Here is a 13750-nt window from a genome sequence, read left to right on the forward strand (position 1 = left end):
TTTTAGTGCATGAGAAATGATATTTCCCCACGTTCATTATTACAGAATTAGCGGCATATTTTTACCTCAACACCGACAACGAAAATGTGATGTCGTTCATCCAAGTTAAAGATGTGGCTGGAAAGCCCTACGGAGGCAAAAATTAACAGCTCATGTCAAATCTGGCCAAAATCTTTTAAGCCCAGTTTTAGCCCAGTAATGTTAAGGGATTGAAAATGTCGCAAAAAGTTATCAACATCCAGTATTTATTCTCTAATGGTCCGTTCAGAGCAGAAATATTAAAAACTTACGAAGTATATCAGAACACCGCAACATAATTAAGAATAGCTAATTTTCGTTATTTTTTTTTTCTTCAAAGTCTACAAAACTGGGCATAAATACGCAGACCCATGAAGTAAATCAAGACCGCATTTCGGAACCGTTCCATATTCTGCTAATGCAGCGTTACTATCAGCAGCATCTCTGAGAGCTAGAGCTTAGGTCTTGTTTTTATTAATATGTTGGAAAAGACTGCGTCTTCTAGTATTTCAGCACTACTTGATGTCATGTGAGCAGAAATTAAAATTATTTACATTTTTACTATCTGTATTAGAAGTGATGCGCCGGGCATCACAGGGTTAAGCCAAGTACAATAATTATCAAAAATTGAGAAAAAAAAATAGCGCCCAACGTGGGGCTCGAACCCACGACCCTGAGATTAAGAGTCTCATGCTCTACCGACTGAGCTAGCCGGGCGATGGTTAGTGCCAGAGAGTAGGACGTACTAGTGCACATTTCCCTCGACGATCAGGTGGTGATTGTTATGGCCTTCTATTCGCGGTAGACCAAACGGCTCCCGAGCATTTACCTCTCAGGGCACGCGCGTTCAGCACTTGGAGCCGTGCCAACTGCTCCGGGAAGCGGAGATACCGATCAGCAGAGGAGAAAGCAACAACAAGACTACTAGGAAGCCCAGTAAGGTGGCTGACTGTATACTATCGCGTGCAGCCTCGTCGACGTTGCACGCTTCGGTAAGGTTAAGACAACTGACTGGTCGCTCAGGTTTCGCTCGACACACAGAGCAGCGCAGCCGCGTCCAAGTGAGCGCCACAGACGGAGCATGATGTCAGCCGAACTGCATCCTTAAGTCTGCGTGCATTTTACCGATTCATCGGCACTCTGTTTTGCACGGATTAAGAAACAGATAACGACAGAGAATTCCGCAGCTTCCTGGCATATGACAGGGTTGGGAAACTGCTGCGACAGACACTTTGAGAGCAGTGAGCTTCGGTTGATCAAACTGTTCATCCCGACTCCCTGTCTTCCGCCCCTGCTTTTAACAATGCCCGCATCGCCCCGAAAGTCATGCATGCAGAAAGTCGCGCGACGGAAAAGCAAGGACATATGCGTTGATACACGGTAAGCAGCACCAAGACAGCCGCAGCAGTACGTCACTTGAATGTACGCTCATCGCAAACGCCTGTGTTCAATACCGGCCAGCGTTTCCTCTAAAGGCTGGCCGGCTAAAAATCCAAAGCCGTCCACTACGGCGTTTCTCACAGCCCAGGTATCACTCAGGGAAGTTAAAACCCACAATTTGAGATTTTCAGAAGTTATTTTCCACAATTTTAGTTTGCTGGTAACCACGCACTACAGGGTTAACGGCAACGTTTACGAGTGCGGAAACCTGTGTTTTATATACAGGGTGTCCCAGCTAACTTGGACCAAGATTTATAAAAAAAAAACTAAGCGTTCTTCAGAACTGAAATCGCATGGACGTTGTTAGGGCTTATCTAAAGTTACAGTAGCATTTTTTCGCTCCTCCTATTTGAATAAATAGTCGAGATAAATAAATTAACTTTTTAAATATAGCTTGAAACGATCAGGCCCCAATAGGAAAGTTGTGGAGCTCCACAAATATTGTCCAACCCAGGCACTTCATACGAGATAGACTTAGCGTGGCCGTTTTTATTGGGGAAAAACGAAAGCCTGCGGAGTTTAGAACATACCACGTGGCAGCGCGCTCCGCGTCCGAATGCGCCGCGATTAGAGCGCTCTCATCCGTGCTTTGTAAAAAGCATCACTCGCTTCGCGCCTTTCGGGCTGCCCAAGACAGAGCTTCGCGTTGAGCTTGGTTCCAAGATAAGCGCCAGTGGGCACGAGCGGCAGTTGAAAGCGCGGATTCCGTTTTTCATCGTGATTCACACGACGTTATGAAGCTTGTTATATGCGGCTTTGCTTGTTGGGATCTTGCTCCCAAATTCGAACTCATGAGATTGTCATCGTTCCTCCGCAAGCACCCTGCTAACGTGAGAGCGCAATTATCGCCGCAGAAACGGGAGCCGCGCTTTCTTTCAACTGCCGCCCGTGCCCACTGGCCCTTATCTTGCAACCAAACTCAACGCGAAGCTCTGTCTTGGGCAGCCCAAAAGGCGCGAAGCGAGTGATGCTTTTTACAAAGCAAGGATGAGAGCGCTGTAATCGCGGCGAATTCAGGCGCACGGAGGCACGGAGCACGCTGTCACGTGGTATTTTTTAAACTCCGCGGGCTTTTGTTTTTCCCGAATAAAAACGGCTACGCTAAGTCTACCTCGTTGGAAGTGCCTGGGTTGGACAATATTTGTGGAGCTCCACAACCTTCCTATTAACACCTGAACGTTTCAAGCTGTATTTAAAAAGTTATTTTATTTATCTCGACTAATTAATCAAATAGGAGGAGCGAAAAAATGGTACTGTCACTTTAGATAAACCCTAACATCCACGCGATTTCAGTTCTGAAGAACGCTTAGTTTTTTTTATAAACCTTGGTCCAAGTTAGTTGGGACACCCTGTATAAAAATTTAGGTGAAGTCGCCTGTAATTACTTAGCAATGATAGCTTGCGCAAGAACACGCCGGAAATTGAAAGAAAAAAGAAGATACAGCTTTTCGTGCGTTCCATAACAATACCAGCGTTTGTAGGACAATAATAAGAATTTGTGACAGTAAAAATCTAGCAGCTGTGCTACACTGAGCGTGTATGCATCTAAAAATAGAAGCACTCCGTCGAGCCGGATTCGAACCAGCGACCTATGGATGTCCGCAATAAGAGACCTCTACAGTCCACCGCTCTACCAACTGAGCTATCGACGGGAACGGAGGCGAAACTGGTTTCTTTTCCTCTGAATGCGCCATATACAGTTCCTGGTTCAGGAGTCGCTGTCGATATTATCCGTGTACCTTAGACCACGTGCCATAGACAGAACAGTGGCTACGGGTGGCTTGCGTTGCAATTTACACTTCTTGTGTTCTGCACTAGGAGCTTTTTAAGCGTTGCATGTTGCAATCACTCAGTTCAGCCCTTGGGCGCGGCCAAACAGCCACCATTGACCTTGAGCGCAACCACGTGACGTGACGTCACGACAGCCGGAGGAAAAGCTGGACTCCAACTCGCGCGGTCGCGCGCGGCCGCAGCCACCACCTGACTCCCGCTCCACCCGCTAGGGGCGCCGCGCCGGCGCGTGACGTCTTGCCGAGAAAATCGAGTGCCGCCAAGCAATACCTCGCCCTCAAAAAAAAAAAGACCGCGCAATATGCAACGCATTCTTGGCTTAACCAAGCTAAGCCTGGGCATCTTTTTTTTTTGTCATGTTGCTTTGCCTTGTTAGGTTCTTTAGCCACTCTAGTGTGTCTTATTTTATAATATTCTTTAGCTTTCCGCGGTCGTCATTATTCATTCAGGATGCGTTTTTCACGAGCGCATGAGAAATTCAAATAGAGGTTTGTAACTGGCCGTCAGTTACAGCCGTATCAGTACTTAGAATTTCCTGGCGCTGTGGAGCTTTCTTGTTGTCATGTTGCTTTGCCTTGTTAGGTTCTTTAGCCACTGTAGTGTGTCTTATTTTCTTATGATATTCTTTAGCTTTCCGCGGTCGTCATTATTCATTCAGGATGCGTTTTTCACGAGCGCATGAGAAATTCAAGTAGAGGTTTGTAACTGGCCGTCAGTTAGAGCCGTATCAGTACTCAGAATTTCCTGGCGCTGTGGCTGAATAAATTTTGGCCATATCGTGTGCCTTTTAAAAGTCACGCATCCTTGACGCATGCGCTACGACGCTTGATTTGATTTGATTTATGGGGTTTAACGTCCCAAAGCGACTAAGGCTATGAGAGACGCCGTAGTGGAGGGCTCCGGAAATTTCGACCACCTGGGGTTCTTTAACGTGCACTGACATCGCACAGTACACGGGCCTCTAGAATTTCTCCTCCAAAGAAATTCTAGCCGCCGCGGCCGGGATCGAACCCGCGTCTTTTGGGCCAGCAGACGAGCACCATAACCGCTCAGCCACCGCGGCGGCGCCTACAACGCTTATCAGTACGCGCTACTCCATGGCGCACTGGGCAACCTATAGATACCCACGCTGCGGTGGCCATCGCTGCTTGCTGCTTCAGAGCAGATGGGAGAGAGAAGTTCACGCGACACGTGAGCTGTGTAGTGACGGGCACAGTGTAAGAAATGTTTCTTACACCGTTGTGACAGGTACTGCTGGACGCTGCAGCGTGCGGGCCAAGTGACTTTTCAATGGAGCGCGAGATGGCAAACATACTGTTGACCCACAGCACTGGAGGTAAGCGCGTTTTCGAAATTCTAGAAACTGATGCGGCTATAACTATCATCACCATCATCAGCCTGACTACGCCCACTGCAGGGCAAAGTCGGCGTAGTCGGCCCTTATCTCTTCAATTAACCCTACTCTGTGCCAGCCGCGGATGTCCTATTCCCGCAAACTTCGTCATCTCACCCGCCAACCTGACCTTCTGGCGCCCCTTGCTATGCTTGCCTTCGCATTACATGCCCTGCGGGCGCCCATTTCTTCCTCTCGATTTCGACTAGGGTCTCATGAGACACCTTTAGCATACCGTGTTACCGGTACCGGAGTACCGGGAGCCCGCGCGCAGCCAATGCGCATGCGCAGATAGCCTTGACGGCGACAGATGGCGCCACATACCGGGCAGCTGTAGAGTTCCTGTAGCGGGAGCATATACAGGAACTCTGGGCAGCTGTGCTCGCGCCCGCAGCGTCGGAACCAATCAGCGCGTACTCACTGCCAGTGGACGGGTTCACGGTACTCCGGTAACGGTAGCGGTAACACGGTACACGGTATGATAAAGGTGTCTATCAACCCATGTTAGTTCCCTCACACACACTGACCGGTTCCGGTCTCTTATCGTTGCACCAATTAATTTCCTTTCCACAGCTCGCTGCGTGGTCCTTAACTTAAGCTGAGCCGTTTTCGTTATCCTCCACATTTCTGCCCCATAGATGAGTACTGGCGAGATAAAGCGCTGTTGTACACTTTTCTCTCGAGGGATATTGGTAAACTGCCATTCATGATCTGAGAGAACCCGCCATATGCGCTTCACCCCAATCTTCTTCTAGTCATTTCGCTTTCGCGGTTCGGACCTGCGGTCACTACCTGCCCTAAGTATACGTGTTCTCTTACCACTTCCAGCACCTCGCTACCGATTGTAAACTGCTGTTCAATTCAGAGACTATTGGCCATTACTTTGGTTTTCTGCATGTTAATTTTTAGCCCCATCGTTCTGTGCTGCCTGTCTAAATCATTGATCATGCTTTTTAGTTCATCTCCCAAGTGACTTCGCAAGCCAATGTCATCAGTGAATCAAAGATTTCTAAGGTATTCTCCATTAACTCTTATCCCCAGCTGTTCTCAATCCAGGCCTCTGAACACCTCCTACAAACAGGCTATAACTAACAGCCAGTTACAAATCTCCATTTGTACTTCTCGTGCGCTCGTGAAAAACGGATCCTGGATAAGTAATGACGACCGCGGAAAACTAAAGAAAATAAATTTAAAAATAGGATGACCTGAAGTGGCTAAGGAACCTAACAAGACAAAGCAAAACGATAAAAGAAAACCTCCCAGTGCAGGACGCAAGGAGAGTAAATTGCAACGCAAGCCACTCGCAGACATTGTCCTTTCTAGGATAAACGTCCCCTACCGGGCATGACGTCACTAAATATTACGCAACCTTTGACATCACACGTATGACGTCACATTTTTTTTGCCCAATCAGCGTTTCCAGCCTACCTAGCCGCAAACGCTTGTAAACGGACACCGCCGCCTTCGCAAGGGCTGCATACGGCGCACTTGAGGAAAAGAAGTTGCCTGCACCTCCGTCCCCGTCGATAGCTCAGTTGGTAGAGCGGTGGACTGTAGAGGTCTCGTGCTACGGACATCCATAGGTCGCTGGTTCGAATCCGGCTCGACGGAGTGCTTTTCTTTTTAAATTCAAATGCATACTCGCTTGGTGTCCACATTATTACCGCCAGCATCTGTGCGGTGGCCCTGAGACCTTGTACGGTCCAAACTCACTTGCTTAATAAAGTTTCCATCCATCATCTGTCGCTGAGCCTCTCAATGTGCTTTGCTTTGTTAGACACACAACTGTAGGAATGCCACCGAGTAAGTTTCGGCAGCTGTACACAGCTCTAGCTTTGTCGCCTCTGTCTTTATCACGCCACGATATCACGCCAAAATGCATGCTCTTTCGAGAAGCTTGCAGGCCAAGCAACCTCTTCAGTGCACGTAACTCGTCGAAACAGCCAAAATCTGTTGGGCCACAGTGCCGACGGTAACAGCGTTTTCGAAATTCTAAAACCTGATATGAATATTACTTAGGGCGGGCCAAACGCCTCTCAATAAATGAGGAACCTAACAGGAATAGTTTAAAAGTTAACTATTCATTATTAGTTAAGCAGCCTACTGTTAGCACGTCTATTAGCTATATTCTGGTGTACTAAATCGCTGACAATGGTGCACATCGCTGAAAAAAGCACTCTAATTCTGTACAGTCTTAGGAGAAACACCCTGTATATGTGCAGCCGGCTTCTCCGTGCTAGTACGCAACAGCCGACTACAACCAGCTTGAAAGGAAGACATGCGCAGAAATAGGCAAACAGGAAACTGCATTCAAAAGGACGCCAAGGATAACAAACGTGAGGCCTTCAGGAGCAGTAAATGTGATGGTCAACTTCGAATGCGTTCTTCTCAGTATCGTTATTCCCTCCTGTTGCTCAATTTTTGCAACCGATTTCTTCGGGTCTGTGTCACTGATTTTGACCGCGTTTATTTTGTCGCACTCCAAGAACCGTACTACAGGTCAAGACGTTCTTTGTTTTTAATTTTTGTGAGTTATAAATTTCTTGCACGACATTTTTTCTTGCTACAGGCATGTCGACGGAAACTGCATCGCAAGAGACCTCTCCAGTCCACCGCTCTACCAACTGAGGTATCGACGGGGACGGCGGTGCAGGCAACTTCTTTTCCTCAAGTGCGCCGTGTGCAGCCCTTGATTAAGAAGGCGGCGTGCCTGACTGTTTACCCCAGAAGGGACAATGGCCCCAGGTGGCCTGAGCTGCAATTTATGTCTCCCCGTGTTCTGCACAACTTTCTTTCGTCGCTCAGCTTTCTCTTAATTGTTAGTTTCTCTAGCCACTTTAGTTGGTCCTGCTTTGTTATTTTATTCTCTTTGCATCCATCGAACTTATCCATTTAAAGATGCCTTTTACACGACCGCAAGAGATACAAACTGATATATTTAGCTGACCGTTAGTAATAGCCGTTTCCGTGTCAGCGGTACACGTCCCTCCATGACGCACATAACACGGGGTCTTGTCTGTCCCGCCCATTGGCGTATCCATCCTACCCGCGCTGTGGTGCAAGCCGCTGCTCGATAATCGACGGTAGACGGGGGAGAGAGCAGGTCACAGGACACGTGCGGTATGGAGTGACATGCACTGCCGGGCGGTGCAACGAGGGCGCAAAAGAAGAAGGGCGCGCGAGATGACCAGCATTTTTTTAGCCATAGCCACAGCGCCAGAGCTATGACGGGTTCGAAATTCTAAAAACTGATAAGGCTATCATCACTAATGGCCAGCCACGAATCTCCATTTGCATTTCCCATGCGGTCATGAAAAACGAATAATTGAAGGGATAGTGACGATCGCGGCAATGCAAGAAAATAAATGGACAAAAAAGAACCGCCCAAAGTGCCTTTAGAACCGGACGACAAAATGAAAAAACGACCAAAAAAAATCTCCCAGCGCAGAAAGCAAGGGGAGCAAATTTCAACGCAAGCCACCAGAGGCCATTGCTTTGCCTACGGATACCCTTCAAAGCTGACTCCTGAATTAATGGCTGCCTACGGCTCACTTCCAGAAAAGAATCCGACTCCCGCTTCGTCCCCGTCGATAGCTCAGTTGGTAGAGCGGTGGACTGTAGAGGTCTCGTGCTACGGAGATCCATAGGTCGCTGGTTCGAATCCGGTTCGACGGAGTCTTTTTTATTTACTTTTCAGTAAGTGCCTACTCGCACGGTGTAGTTATAATTCCTGTATTATTACCGCCAGCAACCTGTCGCTAAGTCCCTCAGCGTGCTTCGCTAAGCCACTCCGCGTGCTTGGCTTTGTCGCACTGAAACTTGAAAGTCCCGCATTCAGCTACTGCTCGTACAAAAGCGTAATTTGCTGGGTTCATAGTGCGCATAGATGGAATCAGCTGAGACGGACGCAGGAAAATAAATAGAAGACAGACGCACACGGCACCGCTGGGCTTACAACGGATTTATTGCAATGAAGAAAACAACATTACGCTTTTCCTGCGATTGTGCACACTCCAAACAAGGTGATGGAAATTTATGTAAGATAATAAAAACTGAAAGAGCACTGATGGATGACTTCTTATTCTTTCTGTTTAAAGCCAAAGTCTCAAGAAGAAGAGCCTCGCAGCCTAATGTGTAAAAGCGATGGTAAACATAAACTACGATTAGTTCACGACTACAAACCTATCACGCTTTCTAAAGTAGGTCATAAGATTTTCGCAAAAGTCGGCAACGTGTACTTTGATTTGAAATTACAAGACATGTGGCTTGAAGGGCCCATCAATATGGTCTAACTTTATGTTGCGCGTATAGTTTTTCAATGTTGCTGCGACCTTGCAAAGGCGTTTTATCGAGTGTGCCACTCATTTCTTTGCTCTCTTTTAGAGCAGGTCAATCTGGGTTCAGTTCTTTCCCAGGGAGTACGTCTCTGTGATACTAACTGCTCAACACGCTTGATCATTAATGGCTGTCTTTCATCAACCGGTGCCCATTCTGCCTTCGGTGAAACAAGGTCGCTCGTTGTCTCCGCTGCTCTGCGCTTTGTACTACTTAGAGCCGCTGTGTATGAGTACTCTGAATTGTGGTGCCGTTCTTAGTTTTTGTATTTAGGGTAATGAGCTCAAAATATTATTACCTCATGCAGATGATCTCGTGTTTTTCTGTGCTGACAAGAAGTTAGTCGTTTAACGGAGGAGTTCAGCTGTTTCAGATTCACGGATAAATTGTTCTAAATGCTCCGATGGTTTACACCTGTTGAGTATGCTGGTGTTGCATGTACGCGTAAGCCACCCAAGTACCATGACGTTCGATTAAAATCCTACAACCGGAGTGCGCATCACTGGAAAGAACGCATGCCAACCCTACAGCGCTAAGACCAGATTTCTGTACCTCGTGGTCTCTCGATATTCTGTAGAGCGACGACATGTAACCTCTTTCTGACCACACTAATATAAAATGTTGCGAAAATTATTCCTTGTGCTAGGAGTGGTTTCACATAATGCCTGTTTCTTTTCGAAGGATTCCTGGTCTCAGTCTTTGAGACATTATATCGTGTTCCTGCCTGTCAGCGCTGGTGTCATTGCTTTAGCCCATCTTTATGTGCGACAAATATTGTTTCGCGTTTCATGCTTTTCCGAGACACTTCCTACATGATAGTTCGTGCGTTCTTGAAAACTAATTTAATTACTATTTTGCCTTTCCTTATTGCCTCTTCTAATATTTGTGGTCGTTCGAGTTTATGGGTGTTAATCCATGAGGTCTATTTCGATGTTCGTTTCTTACGGGTTCGCTTTGCTCCTAAGTTCTTGTTTTCAGTACCGCCGAAACGGTTGTACAGGACGCACATCCTCCGTCAAGAGTATACGGCAAAAGCCCGCTGTGTGCCTGATTATGCACCTTCAGCGACCGTAACCTCTACAGAGAGGAATGGCTTCGCGTCCTCAAGCCTTCCAAGATTTCGACGGCTAGATGTGCTAGGGAGCCCCGCTAAACAGCTTAGAAGCAATACCCTTGGGCTGTATACTTTTGACGGGGACTGTACATAAAATATTACGTAAAAGGCCTTTCTCGCCATCTACAAAGATTTTATTCTATACGCTACACACACAGACATTGCCTGTTGAAACATGGCAAGAGGACAAGATCATTCTTGTGCCTTGGGTAAAATGCCGCCTCTGTGACGTTCCAGTAACATAGAGCATTGCTGCATCGATTGTAAACACGCAAAAATGTCTGGGATTTCCTGCAGTGGACATCGAAGAAACGAATTAATTTCACTGCTCATGCTGCAGGATGCCTTACCGCACTGGTATTTGTTGATGAACCCCTTGATATCTTCTTTCTTACGGGACCGACATTGTGAATCTGTTGCATCAATATATTCCCTCATTCATCGACTAATACTACATATCAGGGAAATATATGCCCAGACAGACTCCATACCGAATCGGCACCCTGTCTTGATGATATGCACAGCCTCGCCTCCACTGTGGTGCTTTGCTGCCTCGGGTGGCCTTGACACTACTTCCCAAGTGTTCACGGTGCAGCTGTTAGTAGTTCGACAGCCTTCTTGCCTGGACGTGTACAGGATGTATTGAATCTTGGGAACGCTTTAAGCAGGAGGTGAAAATCTATGCCATTGAGCGTTCAACCATAGGAAATATGAGGAAAGAAAAGAAAAGCAACTGCGTGGACTTTTGACGAATTTAGGGCGCGAAGAGGAAAAAACGCCGGGCATGTTCATGCATGACCTAAAAGGCGTCAAAGTTAGGCTAGAAGCTTTAGATGCTCAGAAGTACAGAGGGGCAGCGATAAGAGCACGCACGGAAAAATGGCTTACTGGTGAAATGCCAACAAAGCGCGCGCTTTCAGATGAAAAGCGATACGCGCGGTCAAACGAGATATCAGTTATCGAATACAAAGGACAAATCCTCAATGAACAAAGTGGAATTTCGAGTGCATTCGTGGAACAGTACCGTGAGCTGTTTGCACGCAAAGCACCAAGTGAAGAAGGGTTCCGGGAAAACTTTTTGCCACTTATGCCAATATTAGGCAATGAGATTACTGAAGAACTAGAGAACGAAATAAGTATTAAGGAAATAGAGACAGCAATTGATGAATTGAATGCCGGAAAGTCGCCGGGACCTGACGGTTTGACTGCGGCCTTTTATAAGAGCTTTAAATGTGACCTTGCCACTATGCTCTATAAGCTTTTCAAAGGGTGTTTTGAAGTTGGTAGGCTGCCACCTTCGTTTAGCATTGCGCCTACGGTCTTAATTCCTAAGACAGATGACCCAGCCAAGCTGCTAAAAGTAACAAGCTATAGACCGATCACGTTAACAAACGTTGATTATAAAATTCTGATGAAAGTGTTCGCCAAGAGATTGCAATACGTCATAAAGGATATTGTAGGACCTCACCAAACGTGTGGAATAAAAACAAGAAGCATATTTAAAAATATTCATGTTGCACGCAGCGTGCTCGAGTGCTGCGATGCTTTAAATAAGAAAGTCGCTATGGTTCAAATTGACTTCGAAAAAGCATTTGATCGGGTGTCTCATGAAACACTCTATTGTTTGTTGGAACATATTGGTATTGGCTCGGTTGTTCTCAAAGGGGTAAAAATGGCTTATGCATGTTGCTCGACACGTCTTATGGTAAACAAAATGTTATCTGAAAGAATTGATGTGAGGGCATCTGTTCGACAAGGATGTCCACTGTCCCCTTTACTTTTTGCAATTCATTTGGAGCCGTTTTGTAGGATGATAACTGCGAGCGAGCGCATCCGAGGGTTTAGGTTGGGAGCGTGTGAGGTGAGAATACTGGCATATGCAGATGATGTGGCCCTCTTTTGTGAAGACCGCAAAAGTATTGTAGAAGCGTTACAAGTAACCGAAAGGTTTTGCAGGCAAACTGGTAGCGCTGTTAATATAGGTAAATGTCTCGGACTCTGGCATGGACAATGGGACTTGGAACCAGAATCGTTCCGCGGGGTCCGATGGGCTACAACTCCCGGAGTTTATTTGGGAGTCCCGCTGGACAAATACGGGGAGAATACCAATTACTGGAATGAGAAAGCGGAAGAAATGCGGGACCGGACCAAAGGATGGATGGGCCGTAGTCTTTCTATTTTCGCGCATGCAACTGTATAACACCTTTCTTGTGGCAAGAATCATGTATTTACTCCAAGTATTATATTGTGCACGAACCAATATCCAAAGGTTCCATCGGGTTTTGCGGTTTTCATTTGGGCGTCTAATTGGGAACGAATTCGCAGAGATAATCTCTTCCGGAGAGTGAAGGTCGGGGGACTATCTCTAATGCATCTCTATGTGCGGCAGGTTGTTTTAAGGTTTTGTTTCCTGCGTGACCAAAATGACGCCTTCCTGCGAACATTCATACAAATCATGTTATCCAGTGCACTTCCAGAATTCATTGTCTCTTCGTGCAATGCTCGGCGGTACACAGTGTCTCGCTTCCTGCGAGAGGTTGTCTGGTCGTTCAGGTTTTTGCAAGTGCGGTTCTCTCTAGAGTATTTAGCGAATGTAACGCCGAAGCGATTATACAAGGATCTTATTGAACAGTTGTTTCCAGCGCCACTGTACAGAACCTTATACTGTGAAGGCCCTGGGAAAGACGTTCTCAGGCGAGTTAAAAAGATGACTGTTGCACCTGGCGTCAAAACATTCTTTTTCAAATTGCATACAGGAACCCTACCAGTAAAAACATGGCTAGAGGAAAAGGGCCTTTTTGTTCCTTCGGGCTCGAACTGTCTCCTGTGTAGAAAACCGGAGACGGTAGAACATGTGTTCCTGGATTGTTGGGATGCAGTGTTCTACTGGGATGTTTTGCAAAGAACCCTAAAAAAGGACTTGTCATTGACACCGCGCGGAATTCGGTACCTGACCACTGAAAGTGATGTTTTACAGTATGACCAGATTATGTTATTGGGCCTTCACAGCATTTGGAGGAGTAGAATGGCTGTTAGACATTGTGACTTGGATGCACGATCGCTATGTGATTATTTTGTGGAACATGTGTACAAACTGAGAGAAGTCTTGAAGCAACAAGATTACGCGGAGGATGTATTGAGTCTGATGGACCAACTTGTGTTAATGAAAGTCCATTAGACACGGTTGTCTGCCAAGGGACATGACAACTACGATATTTTACTGATGTATTCATTCATGCAATAAAGAAAAAAGAAAGATGGCTCAGTTGGTAGAGCGGTGGACTGTAGAGGTCTCGTGCTACGGACATCCATAGGTCGCTGGTTCGAATCCGGCCCGAGGGAGTCTTTTTTATTGACTTTTCAGAAGTGCCTACTCGCACGGTGTAGTTTTAATGCCAGTATTATTACCGCCAGCAACCTGTCGCTAAGTCCCTCCGCGTGCTTCGCTAAGTCATTCCGCGTGCTTGGCTCTGTCGAACTGAAACTTGAAAGTCACGGATTCACCTACTGCTCGTACAAAAGCGTAATTTGCTGGGTTCATAGTGCGCATAGATGCAACCAGCTAAGACGGACGCAGGACAATAAATAGGAGGCACACGGCAACGCTGGGCTTACAACGGTTTTATTGCAATGAAGAAAACAACATTGTTTTTCCTGCG

At 46.6% G+C, this 13750-nt stretch overlaps 4 non-coding genes across 4 annotated transcripts; 2 read left to right on the forward strand and 2 right to left on the reverse strand.

The window, feature by feature from the left end:
• Positions 1-662: 662 nt before the first annotated feature.
• On the reverse strand, positions 663-735 carry TRNAK-CUU (transfer RNA lysine (anticodon CUU)). Its single transcript has one exon. It is a non-coding gene; the product is annotated as a tRNA-Lys (tRNA).
• A 2284-nt stretch (positions 736-3019) lies between these two features.
• TRNAY-GUA (transfer RNA tyrosine (anticodon GUA)) lies at positions 3020-3110 on the reverse strand. Its single transcript is given in 2 exon segments — positions 3020-3055; positions 3074-3110. It is a non-coding gene; the product is annotated as a tRNA-Tyr (tRNA).
• Positions 3111-6162: 3052 nt separating this feature from the next.
• Positions 6163-6253, forward strand: TRNAY-GUA (transfer RNA tyrosine (anticodon GUA)). The gene is given in 2 exon segments: positions 6163-6199; positions 6218-6253. It is a non-coding gene; the product is annotated as a tRNA-Tyr (tRNA).
• Positions 6254-8226: 1973 nt separating this feature from the next.
• TRNAY-GUA (transfer RNA tyrosine (anticodon GUA)) lies at positions 8227-8317 on the forward strand. The gene is given in 2 exon segments: positions 8227-8263; positions 8282-8317. It is a non-coding gene; the product is annotated as a tRNA-Tyr (tRNA).
• Positions 8318-13750: the final 5433 nt, after the last annotated feature.

Source organism: Amblyomma mixtum, chromosome 2, assembly GCF_055824585.1.
Source record: "Amblyomma mixtum isolate Tamu chromosome 2, ASM5582458v1, whole genome shotgun sequence".
Lineage (NCBI taxonomy): Eukaryota > Metazoa > Arthropoda > Arachnida > Ixodida > Ixodidae > Amblyomma > Amblyomma mixtum.